At 45.4% G+C, this 13476-nt stretch overlaps 1 long non-coding RNA gene across 5 annotated transcripts in view; it reads right to left on the bottom strand.

Annotated features, from left to right (window-relative positions):
• The window catches only part of LOC310836533, a 41768-nt gene that overhangs the window by 1552 nt on the left and 26740 nt on the right, over window positions 1-13476 (bottom strand). For 3 of the 5 annotated variants that reach the window (XR_014560109.1, XR_014560111.1, XR_014560112.1), the window contains 3 exons: window positions 6192-6338; window positions 2211-2292; window positions 377-490 (listed from right to left, as the gene is read on the bottom strand). This is a non-coding gene — a long non-coding RNA (uncharacterized lncRNA). Of the gene's footprint in view, window positions 1-376; window positions 491-2122; window positions 2293-6191; window positions 6339-13476 lie in introns of all 5 variants that reach the window. The other 2 variants (XR_014560108.1, XR_014560110.1) reach the window with 2 other exon arrangements.

The following is a 13476-nucleotide window of genomic DNA, read 5'->3' as shown; positions in this document are numbered from 1 at the left end:
TCAGTTCTGCTGAAACCTGCAACATTTGCATCACCTCCTGGTTTCCTCGGTTTCTGCATGAACATATCCCCTCCTCCCTCACAATCCCCATTCCTTGTATAAAGGTAAAGGACCCCTGACAGTTAAGTCCAGTCGTGGACGACTCTGGGGTTGTGGCACTCATCTCACTCTACTGGCCAAGGGAGCTGGCATTTGTCCGCAGATAGCTTCCGGGTCATGTGGCCAGCATGACTAAGCCACTTCTGGCGAACCAGAGAAGCGCACGGAAACGCCGTTTACCTTCCTGCCAGAGCAGTACCTATTGATCTACTTGCATTTTGACGTGCTTTTGAACTGCTAGGTGGACAGGAGCTGGGACTGAGCAACGGGAGCTCACCCTGTCACGGTTATTCATGTATTCCCTTGTGTATTGTCCCTTTTAAACTGTGAGCCTGAGCACAGGGACTGTCTTTTCACTGATCCTTGGCAGCTGATCTAGGAGTCTTTTCATCTGAAGAAGAGAGTTTAAAAAAATAGTTCTTAATAAGAAAACATATTATTTCTTGCCATGTATTATTTTACCATTAACTTGAAAAAGAATGCATGCATTTCAATACTATATAAAGACCCTTTCCTTGAAATAAGGAAAAGGTGGAAAGCCTAGTCCCAATGGGATTACATATGCATTACTGGCCCTACATGTCTAATTAACACAGTAATGCAAGTGGATTTCTTTAAAATGTTTGATCAATGTTGGATATGCCTGACAAAATTCAAACCATGCATTCATCAGCCATCCAGACATTGTTGGGAGGCAAAGTAATACAAGTGAAGCAATTGTTTTTATGCTTGTAGTAGAATGTGCAAGCCTATTAGAGGGACGTGATGCGAAATGTGAAAGGATGGGTCAAGAGTTCCAGTAGCACTTTTTATTAGGATTTGTTTGAAAGGTGATGTTGCATTTGAAGATGAAGAAGTAATGAGTGGTTATTGATTTCTGCACACACAAATCAACACAAAAATGAAAGGGTAAAAGATTTCCCAAACTGTGTAAAAGTGAAGAACACTAGAATTTATGGACATCCAATAAGCTGGATGCTGGGGGATTCAGGATAGACAAAAGGAAGAACTTCATGCATGATATTGTTAAACTGTGAAACTCACTCCCACAGGAGGCAGGGATGGTCGCCAACTTGGAGAGCTTTGAAAGAGGATTGGACAAATTCATGGAGGATAAGGCTATCAGCAGCTACTAGCCATTGGTGGCTGAGTTCTGCCTCCCTCCACAGTCAGAGATACCATGGGGGGAGGGAGAGTGCTCTTGTGCTTGGGTCCTGTTTCTTGGTTGACTACAGGCATCTGCTTGGCCATTATGAGAACAGGATGCTGCACTATGCTTCTCATGTTCTTAGGATCTTAAGAAGGTAGGAAGGCATCATGGGTCAGTGGTAGGGCACAGGCTTTGCTTGCCAGAAAAAGACAATTCCCAGATTCAGTCATCAGCATCTCTGGTTAAAGCAGGGAAAGACTCCTGTCTGAAACCCTGGGGAGCCACTGCCAGTCAGTGTTGGCAACAGCTGGGTAGGTGGTCTGACTCAGATTAAGATAGCTTCCTCAGATAATTTTCTCAGGCATTTGTTGATGATTTAAAGCAGAGGTGAGGAACCTCAACCCTTTGCCAGCCCTGCTCTGTGCTCCCCTCAAGTGCTTTTGTCTGCCTGGAATATATGTCTCCTTGAACTGTGATAATGCTTTTTGATTGTCAGGATTGAGAGATGTTTGTGCATGTTGGTGGGTGCTGCATGAATGGCTTTTTTTGGATTTTGCATGAACGCATTCTGGAATGTAGCCCACTGTACAAAAGATGAGAGTCTCATCCAGTTCCCCAATTTTTACCTCTGGCACCATCCACCACCAGGATGCATCTCTTGGAAGGTTGCCCAGGGCCAAGGGCTGCCTAAAAATATCCCAGGATTCTCTTTTGGTCCACAGAACAACAGTTTCTCCAAAAAAAATCATGCAAAATCCAACCAGCTCAAGCCGTGTGGGTTTATTAACGAGTGACAGAGTTAGTGAAGGCTACAGCAAACCACATATTTAAACTACTCAAAAAGCCACATAATAGAGACAAACATAAACAAACCTATATGCTAACTCTCTTCCTACATTTACTAGGGCACTGCTATTGCAACATCTAATAATGTAGGCCGCAACACCAAAGATCAATCCACCTGCTTATCTTCCAGTGTGATGTATTCTGTCACCTGCCAGCAAATCCCTTTGCCATTCTGCATAGGACTAGAAGATCAGTTCCTATACAAAGGAAGAAATGGGCACAGAATTGGCATCAGAAACAAGCCAGCAGGAAAACATTTCATTCCCTCAGAATGCTCTATGGTGGACATCTTTGAAGCATCTGAGAACTGGGAGGGAGGCATGGACCATCTTCATTTCCCCCAGCGCTTTCTGCATCTGCCACCAGGGCTGGGGCTATGAGAGACAGGAGCAACAGCCACCACCCAGGGAGGAACTCCTGGCCAGTCTAGCTTCTTCGTCACTCAATGGGCTCATGTGCCAGTAGACTCAGTAGCAGAATGGCATTTGCTGGAACATCAGAGATCAAACTGTGGGAGCCTCACATATATATTTGCCCTGGTGCAGTGGCTATTTGCATCACTGTCTGTTTTATTGTGTTTCAAATATATTATAAAGGTAAATAGTACCTTGGGTTAAGAACTTTGCTTCAGGATGAGAACAGAAATTGGGTGGTGGCGGCACGGCAGCAGTGGGAGGCCCCATTAGCTAAAATGGTGTCTCAGGTTAAGAACAGTTTCAGGTTAAGAACGGACCTCTGGAACGAATTAAGTATGTAACCAGAGGTACCACTGTATATACTTGCCAATGAGAATTATACCATATGCATCTAATTCTAGTCCATGGAGGTATATGCCATGATAAATGTGTTAGTCTTTAAGGTTCCACAGGACATTTTGTTGCTTAACCTCAAATAGTGTTTTGAGTCGGTGGCGGGGGGGGGGGAGTAGGAAATGAATTGCTTATTGTTCTTTCCATACCTTCATACCAGCTTTCCCCCATCAATTCACAGCTGGGAAAAGACACAGTGCAGAACCTCTGCTAAAAGCCAAACCATCTTTTAGTTGGCTTGTTCTTTTACTCATGTAAACCTTATAGGGCTGTTGCTACTCTGTGTGTGTGTTTTGCACAATTTAAACAATATTAATATGTATTGGCTCATTTATCAGCTTTTCTGTTTTACTGAAGAAACTGTTGCCAACATGTGGTAAAATCTTCTATTGACTATATCACCTTAAACTTGGACCTCTCCCTTGGTAGGTCTCCTTTACCACTTGGACACATGAAATCCTTCTTGTTTGGTTTTGCAAATACTGCAAAGGCATTAATTCCAATGGGGAACATTCAGGTTTCATTAGAAGAACAAATGAGGAAGCTTCTTCCCTAAATACATGCCACCCAAAATGTAACAGACTTCACAAAAGCAGCTGGTTTCCAAATAGGAGATGCACTAGAGTTTAAATCTAAGTCAAAGTGGCACCAGGTGATCTAGATGCCCTGCTTAACCCCACATGTGTGACAAAACCCAAATATAAGAAAAGACTCACATCTACTACTCCAGAGTTCAGCCTTATCCCTTCAGGAAGAGGAATCTGATCTCAAAGTTAGGAGACTTCAGGAAATGAAGCCTAGACAGAAGTGGTGGTGAAGGGTAACAGCAGCAGAATCAGCAGCCACAAAATGCATCATCCAACCTCTTCTTTAGTTTCATTCCCTGTGTCAGTAGTCAATTCAATTTGGGATCTCCTAAACAGTGGTGCCCTCCCCTGCTGCTACCTGGACCTCCATGATCTGAGGCTCTAAGCTAGGATTGCCTGATCAGGAGCATCCCAGACTCTGAGATTTCAGGATCCAAACCAGAATCAAGGATGTCATGGGAGACGGTCTTGGTGATGTCCCACTACTGAGCCATGGAGATGGAGGTTAATTGGGGGAGGGGATGAGGATCAGAGGAAGGCAGATCCCCAGAGAGCCATAATTTGCAGCTGGCTCCTATTAGGCTAAAGCTTGCATGCTGCACACATAAGTCTTCTTAAAAATAAAAGCCACTCTCACCCACCTGCAGATTCAGGCAAACCTGGAGGCGGCCAGGTAAACCTGGATACTTCAGGTCAGCTATGGAGAGCTCCAGACCTCCAGAGCTAACCCTGCTCTAAGCGATATCTTACTTAGCTTGCTTGTCTGGCTGTCAGCAGCTGGAAGGCTGCTGGCCTAGATAAACAGCACACAGTGGTGGTAATTACAAGAATGGAACAAAGCTCAAACTAAAGAATGCAATATTAAGATATAATAAAACAGGCAGGAGAAGTTATTATGTAAAGAACCAGAAGAGGAAGTTGAGGGAAATTGATGGTATATCATGCCCATAAAAATGGCAAAAATGTATAGAACAGGCTCCAATAAATGTTGGAAGTGTAAAGAGAAGGAAGGCATGTTTTATCACATGTGGTGGAATTGTAACATAATCTTTTTTAAAAAAATTGGGGGACTTCCGGTCTGCTGTGGATCGGAAATGGTGGAGCAGCTCATGTCGTCTGATTAAAGGGAGACCGTTCTGAGGCTGTTTGGGCATTAGGGGAGAGTGCCAGGGCTAGGCACCCCCCTAGAGAACCCCATGGATGAAGTGGGGCATTGAGAGGACCAGTAGAGCGATTATACTCCCGCAACCTCCTGTGAACCCGCTGCTGCCACGAGTGAGTGGAGCGGGGGAGGAAAAGCAGTTGAGATTGCTCATGGCTTCACCACAACCCTACAGTCAAAGCCACAAGTTGTCACCAAAAGCAGCAGATTTTCCAGCAAGGTCTTTGGATCTAAATCTTATTTAAGGAGAAAATTGGAAGCTTTTAAAATAAAAAGTTGATTTGGCGAAAACGGAAACAAAACAGGAAGTCAACTTCCGTTTTCTGGCTCACAGGCAATTGCAACGGAAACAATTTGTGAGTGAGAGAAAAAGACTTTTTGCAGCCTTTAGAGAGACTTTATTATATCATTTTATTGGGTACAGAGATTTCCCTTCTGATTGAACTTGACTGCTGACTTTCAACTTGGATCTATTGCTCCTTGTTATTGGCATTTGGAACTTAAACTAGAAGTCGACTGAACAGCTCTGGTATTATTATTATTATTATTATTATTATTATTATTATTATTATTATTATCTGCTTATTTGAAGGTCCCTGGAACTTCACAATCGAACCCGAAGCTTGGCAGGGGAACACTCAGCCAATCCTGGAGATTTACTCCTGGAAAGGCTGAGTGCCTGGAACAGCTGGAGGTGAAAAGTTGGAGAGCAACATACTTCATAAAGTGATTGTAGAAGACCAGGGCACGGAACAATTTGGTATACAATTGCCAATTTTGGAATTATACAAACTACACATTTTAATACTTCCATATTAGACAGGGCTCCGTCATCACTTATCATCAAAGGAGTGACCCAATGTTGTGCTCCTCCCTCCAGAAGGTTAATGAGGAAGCTCACTCTCTCGCTGTCATCTTGAATCTTCATGAGGGATGCGGGTGGTGCTGTGGTGTAAACCACCCCCTAATCTTCATGAGGGATGTGGGTGGCGCTGTGGTGTAAACCACACAGCCTAGGGCTTGCCGATCAGGTCGGCAGTCAACGGTTCGAATCCCCATGATGGAGTGAGCTCCCATTGTTCAGTCGCTGCTCCTGCCAACCTAGCAGTTCAAAAGCACGTCAAAGTGCAAGTAGACAAATAGGTACCGCTCCGGCGGGAAGGTAAACAGCGTTTCCATGCACTGCTCTGGTTTGCTAGAAGCAGCTTAGTCATGCTGGCCACATGACCCGGAAGCTGTCTGTGACAAACACCGGCTCCCTTGGCCTATAGAGCAATATGAGAGTGCAACGCCAGAGTTGTCGGTGACTGGACCTAACGGTCAGGGGTACCTTTACCTTTAATCTTCATGAACCAAAGAAATCCCATCCTGAACGATAAATAGTCCAAATTTTCCCCAGAAAACTTGGGGGGAGTGCCAACTAGAGACTTAGACATTTGCAAGTCCTGTTCTTGAGCTAACTGCTTGTTCTGCTCCCCAAAAGCTCCTGCTAGATGATCGAGCTGTGATTTAAGTTTCAAATATTGTTACCATAGTACCTAATAGGGGTCAGCTTCAGTGCCCGTCACCCCTGCCCCCCTCAGCGCGCCTCCAGCTGCTCCTTGCTCTTCGGACATCCCGACTCTTTCCTGGCCATCTGATGTGAAGAGTGGAGATGCTTCAAGCTGGCAGGAGCTGGCAGGCTACTGGCATAGATAAACAGCACACAGTGATGGTAATTACAATAAGATTTATTGTATACAGTCATTAGCCTCAGAGCCGCACACACTAGCAACTATCCATCACAATTCAATTGAAGCATCTGAGCCATCATCGCATCTCCGGGAGGAAACAGGAAAGTGTCCACCCCTCCTCCTTTTTGATTGACGCCTCTCTTTGACCTTTGTTCCTCTGTAAACTCTTGGACTTTCAGGGTCAGCTCCCACCCCTTCTTCTGCTGAAGATTCTCCCCTCCCCTGAGAGGTGACTAATGGCCGCTCGCCAGAGGGTTGGCCTGCATCCAGCCCAATCCAGTGGCGTAGCGTGGGGGGTGCAGGGGGGTGGCCGCACCGGGCGCAACGCCTGGGGGTTAGGGTTAGGGGGCGCAAATCCATGGGTTAGGGGGTGCAAATTACTTGCCTTGCCCCGGGTGCTGACAACCCACGCTACGCCACTGGCCCAATCTCACTGTATTGATAAGGTACATTCTCTCCTCCTTCTGGAAAGGGGGACTCTAACCCACTGCTTTTGGCTGGCTGAGAGAAAGGCAAGTCTCTATCTCCCCCTTCTGACTGACTGCCTTCCCCCCTGCTCGGACTGTTCCTCTGGACTGTGGGAAGCTATGTCCGTGACACTGGCCCTCAGTAAGTCCCCCAATTATGTTGACCACCAGCACTGGGCCTGCTATGAAAACAGGCCTTGCTCATTTGTCCTTTTGCAAATGCCAGTGTCATCTTGAAATAATGTCTCATTGGAGCAGTTATGGTTCTTTCCAGAAAGAAGAGAGGAGAAAGAATATAATTAGGCTTGGTTGGCAGCATAAAACTGCACAAATAAATATGTATCATGCGACCAAGTCACCAGGAGGGGCACATTCTCCTGTAATTATGCAAATAAATCCACAGGGTGCTCTCTGGGATCAACCGCCTTGTACATTTGTATTAATCAGAGGCAATGTAACTGACAAGGGAATCTATTGCACTGCTTTCCTGGCAAGAGGCAAATCTAATGGCAGAGGAGTCTGCACCACAGTCTGCTGCAGAAGGCAGAGGGCTGCCTGCCTTATCTCAACAAGTCCTTTAGGTATCTGGGGGAGGCCACCAAACCCGCTACAGCTCTGAATAAATAACACTTTCTCCACTTCAAAGTTCACCAGTTCAACCCTCCACAATGCACACATACAAATGTTGATTGTCCCCTGGAATTTGCACTGTTTTTCATATCCTCCTTCTCTGTATAGGATGCTGGGGCATCTGTTTAATGTAAAGATGTTTGCATATCCTCAGATGAACTTTTCTGACACTTCAGCAAGAACAGCTGGATTTGGGGGCAAATAACACAGCCCTGGATTTTGTATTCAAGGCCCCGAGCTGCCTGATTTGTCCCCAGGTTGAAGCCTCTACTTTATCAAGCAGCAGATGAAAAAAGGCAGTTGGTTTCTGGTGTTTCTCTGATATATTTCCCCTTCTTTTTTTTTTTTAAAGAACAAAACAAAAAAGATTTTCTAACCATTTAAGAAAGCTGAGAAATGTTTTGTTTGGAATGGGGCAAGATCTGTTTTTACCATAAGAACAGTGGTATTCAATCTGACCCATAATCTGTCTTGCACAGTGAAAAGACTGGGTGCCAGGATCATATCAGTGACTCTAACACTCAGTTCTGAGAATTTCACGTCACACTGGAGTGTGACCAAGACACATTGATTGAGAACCAGCTTGTCGGGGAAAGAAGGCAATCCTCCAGGGTGCTAATGCCTCCCCTAAGCCCTCTACCCCCCACCCATCTCCTGCCCAATGAGGCCCTAGTTGCCATAGTGGGTGAATAAGACTGACTTCACATCAGGTCTTTCCATTTCTTTGCCAGAAAAATCAGCTTGTGAGGGCTTGTGGGGGACAGGGAGCAGCTCTGATGGTGAGTAGGCTGCAGGCAGAATTTGAAACTTAATAGTTGAGAATGGGGTTTGGGAAGAGTACAAGAGCTCTCCAAACCTTCTCTTTACTGAATCTGGTAGCTCAGACATCTTCAGCATAGGTGCCCTTGATGTGTTATTGGACTCCAACTCCTATGAGTCTCAGCCAGCATAACAAATAGTCAGTAATGATGGGAGCTGCAGCCCACCAAGAACACAGGTTTGGGGAACACGATGATTAGCTTTTGGCTGTGTTGGAGGATTCAGGACAAATGAAAGGAAGTGCTTCTTAATACCATGCATAGTACGAGGCAATGATGGCCACCAACCTGGGTAGCTTTAAAAAAGGATTAGACAAATCCATGGAGGTAAAGGCTATCAGTGGTTGCCAGTCCATTTGCTTTGCCTCCACAGTTGGAGGTAATAATGTTTCTGATTACCAGTTGCTGGAAACCACAGTAGGGGAATGTTGTTGCACTTGGGTCCTGCTTCCAGGCTTCTCAAAGGCATCTGGTTTGCCACTGTGATAAAAGGATGCTGCCACTGGCTTGATCCAACAAGACTTCTCTTTGGTTCATATGTTGTAATATACTGGAGAGTTTAAGTTGATTATCACACAGCCTGCTATTCACACAGCCCTCAAGGCTTTCCAGGTACTAGGGACATCTTAACGTTCCTGTCTTCTCATTTCATGAGAAGGAGAGTCATAGGAAGGTGCCTTAACACTATGTCATGCTATCTGTCGAATCACCACAGATTCTCTACTCCAATTGTCAGCAGCTCTTCAATACTTTCAGAGAGCTTCCCCCCATCACCCTGCTACCTGTTCTTTTTTAGAAACAAAAAACCCTGGAAATGCCATGGATTGAATCTGGGTCTTCTTCACTGACACTGGCGTACCCCCCAGCCCCTGCACACACATTTAACCATAAGAAAGCCCATAATAAAAAAGTGGGATGCGGGTGGTGCGGTGGGTTATACCACAGATCCTAGGGCTTGCCAATCAGAAGGTCGGCAGTTCGAATCCCCGTGATGGGGTGAGCTCCCGTCACTTGGTCCCTGCTCCTGCCAACCTAGCAGTCTGAAAGCACGAAGTGCAAGGAAGTAAATAGGTACTGCTCCAGCGGGAAGGTAAACGGCATTTCCGTGTGCTGCCCTGGTTTGCCACATGACTTGGAAGCTGTACGCTGGCTCCCTCGGCCAATAAAGCAAGATGAGCGTGCAACCCCAGAGTCGTCCGCGACTGGACCTAATGGTCAAGGGTCCCTTTACCTTTACCTTTAAGACCATAATGTGGAGCCTCATTCCCACTTGCCTGCTCAGCACCCTTGTCAAAATCTATGTTTTCTCATGCCACGCATCCCTCCAGATGTTTGTGACAATGGTACCATAGGCATCCTGTGCCAGACATGGGGAACCATTGCAGATTAGCATGGGGAACCATTAGCAGGGGGGAGAAAATGGGAAGATGGGAGTGTGGATTTTAAAAGACTCATTTATCAGCTGACTGATAAATATGTGCGTACATTAGAATCACAGAACTGTAGAGTCAGAGTGGACACCAATGGTCATCTAGTCTAGGCCCCAGCAAATGCAGGAAATCCACTGCTACAGCATCGGGGAAGGGCTGTAGCTCAGTGGTAAAACACCTGCTTTGCATGCAGAAGGCCACAGGTTTAATCCCCAACACCTCCAGGCAGAGTTGGGAGAGACTCCCTGTCTGAACACCTAGAGAACTACTGCCAGTCACTATCCTGAATGTGTACTCTTACTGGCAGACAATGAAGAACAGGGTTGGGGAACCTCAACCCCAGGGGGCAAATGTGGTTCTTGTAGCCTCTCTGTCTGTCCCTTGAGGCTCTTCATATGCTACAGGTCCTCACTAGCCACTCTTCTCTCCAGCCCATGGTCCTTGGTGCTCCTGCTTTGCATTCACCTTCAGTGCTTTCTCCTGGCTGAAATGAGTCATTTAACTCTGATAATGCCTCTATTTCACCTGGGTGGAGGATGGAAAGGGGTGGGAGAATGTGTGTAGAAACTAATGCAAAGGTAACACTGACATTTGTTGCCCCCCCCCCCACTTTCATCTCTGGGCCCACTGGTATGTGGCCTCCCAAAAGTTGCCCCAAAGGAAATGCGGCCCTTGGGATGAAAAATGTCCTATCCTCATCTACTCTAGAGGGAAATAGGGAAGACAGGGTATTGATCAGAGCTTCACTTTTACTGAAGTATCAGCAAATGCTTATCCAAATTCCATTCCAGCCAAAAAGGACCTTAACTGACTGCCAATGCAATTAAACAGAGAAGGGGGGGAATAAAAGAATCAAAACTGCCTGTGGTCAGATTTCTAAATGGCTATGGTGTCCTGGATCCCACAACAGAGACTCTTACTTGAGATTAAGGCATATATCTTTATTGAGATAGAGTAGAATTACAAGCTCAGCAACAGGTAGCAAGTCTCAGCAGCCATTATGCTCAGGTTAGTGACTAGAAAGGCAAGACTAGGCAGGCCAGAAGCAGCACTTCCAGCTGATGGATTGCAAGATCAGGGCGAAGAATTCAGAGGTGTATGGAAGCAGTGGCATCCCAATGAGTTAACATGCCCACCTGCCAAGCATTTTGAGACTGTTAAGCATGCAAGTGCTCACTACATCACAGGGGAATGTGACAATTCCCAATGATAGGAACATCACTGAGTCCTAGACAACCAGTCTGTGACCCACCCCCTTCTGACTCTCATTCACCCACTACTAGCAATTGGTTTAATTTTGTTTGATTGCTTGTTCAAGGTGGCACACATAGTTCTCCTCTTCATTTTATCCTTACAACAAACCTGTGAGGTCACCCAGTGAGCTCCATGGTCAACTAAGGATTTGAACCCTGGTCTCCCAGGTCCTAGTCTACCACTCTAACCACTGCATCATACTGGTTGATTCCCTCCCCAGATTGTATTCCCATGAATCTCTAGCTGGGGTGGATTCCCCAACCAGAGTAGGCACATCCTGGTTGGGGATGTGGGGAAGTAACTGCCTCCTCCAGCCTCTGTTCCCTAGTCTCAACCCCCTCCAACACATTTCAGCCTTCTTTTCTCCATCCTTGTCCATCTCACCTTGCCAACGCTTGAGCCTGGCAATACCTCAGGGTTCTTGAAACTGGGTAGAAAAATTCACTGAGAGACAAAAGAACGTAGGCTGGGTCTTTAAAAACAAAACAAAACCTCAGCCTTTAGGTGATGTGGGTTGATGGCTTGGATTTCCCATGCTTTTTGTTTGGCTCATTAATAGCCCCAGAAAGTGGCTTTCAAGGTCTGGTAAAGTAGGGAGGGAGGACATCAAAACCTTCTGCAAACACCTACAGTAAATGGCTGCTACAAAGAGAGACATAGAAAACTTCCTGGTAATATAAACCTGTAGGATGGAGTCCTGCCTTCTGGAAGAGTGGTGATACCCTCCCAGTATCCAAAACAGTTTGCCTCTGAATGCCAGCTGCTGTGAAACACAAATGAGGAAATTGCTGATGCAGCCAGGTCCTGCTTGTCAGTTTCCCATTGAGGCATCTGATTGGACACTGAGAGAACAGGATGCTGGACTAGATGGGCCTTTTGCCTGATCCATTAGAGCTCTTCTTATGAACTTAAGGAGATTATCTGCCCGTTATCCATGCCACAATAGAATGTTTTCCCCAAACCCAGAAGCTTTCCTTCTGGGAATAATAACAACAGAAATCCCACGAAATCAAATTACTCTATGGATTTATGCGACCACAGCTACCAGAATTCTGGTAGCTCAAAAGTGGAGAACAGATGAAGTACTGCCACATGAAGAACGGCACCTTAAATTATTAGAATATATAGAACTTGCCAGCATAACAAATAGATTCAGAAACAAAGACAACAAAAAATTAAAAGAGGGTTGGACATTTTATATAGATTATATGGAAAAACATTATAACAAAAAAATAAGCATGACAGGCTGCCAAAAAATACTCAGCAGTAGAGGTTATATAAGGTAATGAAAAGAACTTAGTAGAGTAAGAAAATGCAGTTGAAAAGATAGCAGTTAGGAAACTAAGGAAAGAGTGGAAGGGGAGTCAAAAGTAAGGTTTATAAGAGTCAAACAAATCAGAGGAGTAAGTTATGTTACTACTAATATTCATTTATATATGTCTTATACTTATGTTATTTTTTCTTAAAGGTAAAGGTACCCCTGACCATTAGGTTCAGTCGCGGACGACTCTGGGGTTGTGGCGCTCATCTCGCTCTATAGGCCGAGGGAGCTGGCATTTGTCCACAGACAGTTTTTCCAGGTCATGTGGCCAGCATGACTAAGCCGCTTCTGGAGAACCAGAGCGGTGCACGGAAACGTTTACCATCCCGCAGGAGCGGTACCTATTTATCTACTTGCACTTTGATGTGCTTTTGAACTGCTAGGTTGGCAGGAGCAGGGAGTGAACAACGGGAGCTCACCCCATCGTGGGAATTCGAACCGCCAACCTTCTGATTGGCAAGCCCTAGGCTCAGTGGTTTAGACCACAGCACCTCCTTATTTTTTCTTATTATCCTGTATATAATACAGTATGCTTTGATGATATGACAAAACAGAAAAGCAAATTAAAAATATATCCAAAAGAGAGAGAGAGAGAATAGGATGTTGGAGTAGATGGGATGCTGGTCTGATCCATAAGTGCCTATCTTATGATTTTATGGAATGAATCACTCTACCCCTGCTTCTCTATGGTTGAAGATCTATTTGCTTAGCATTTGTCGCCAAATGCTTCCCCTACCCCACAAGCACACACACAGCTGCATTCAGAGTCAAATGAAAGTGCCTGAGTATTGTTGCCATGACTTGGTCCTTTAGATGTTTTCATTGCTTGCCGCCACAAGATGGCATTGTGGATTTAAGGGAAAATAGTAGAAGCAAGCAAGCAAGGAGGGAAGCAGACAAGGAAAAGCATAAGGAAAGGAAAGGTAGAGGTGGTGGAGTTCTTCCCCTTGCATTAATGGCATACAAGAGTTGGTTACTTCAAACAACCTATCATACTTCAGTCATCATAAATCCTTTTTGAGAACTGGTGGGTGGGTGGGAGGGGTGAAAATAGTTGTGTGAATATCCCAATGCATGTCCCAATGCATGTTCCAGCTGTTTATCATGGTCCTGTCAGTGGCAGCAGCAATGCTCCTGGCTCCCAATTTCCTATAACCTACAAAGCTGCAG

Source organism: Podarcis gaigeae, assembly GCF_964106915.1.
Source record: "Podarcis gaigeae genome assembly, chromosome: Z".
NCBI lineage: Eukaryota > Metazoa > Chordata > Lepidosauria > Squamata > Lacertidae > Podarcis > Podarcis gaigeae.
This window is presented reverse-complemented; position numbering and strand designations above follow the sequence as displayed.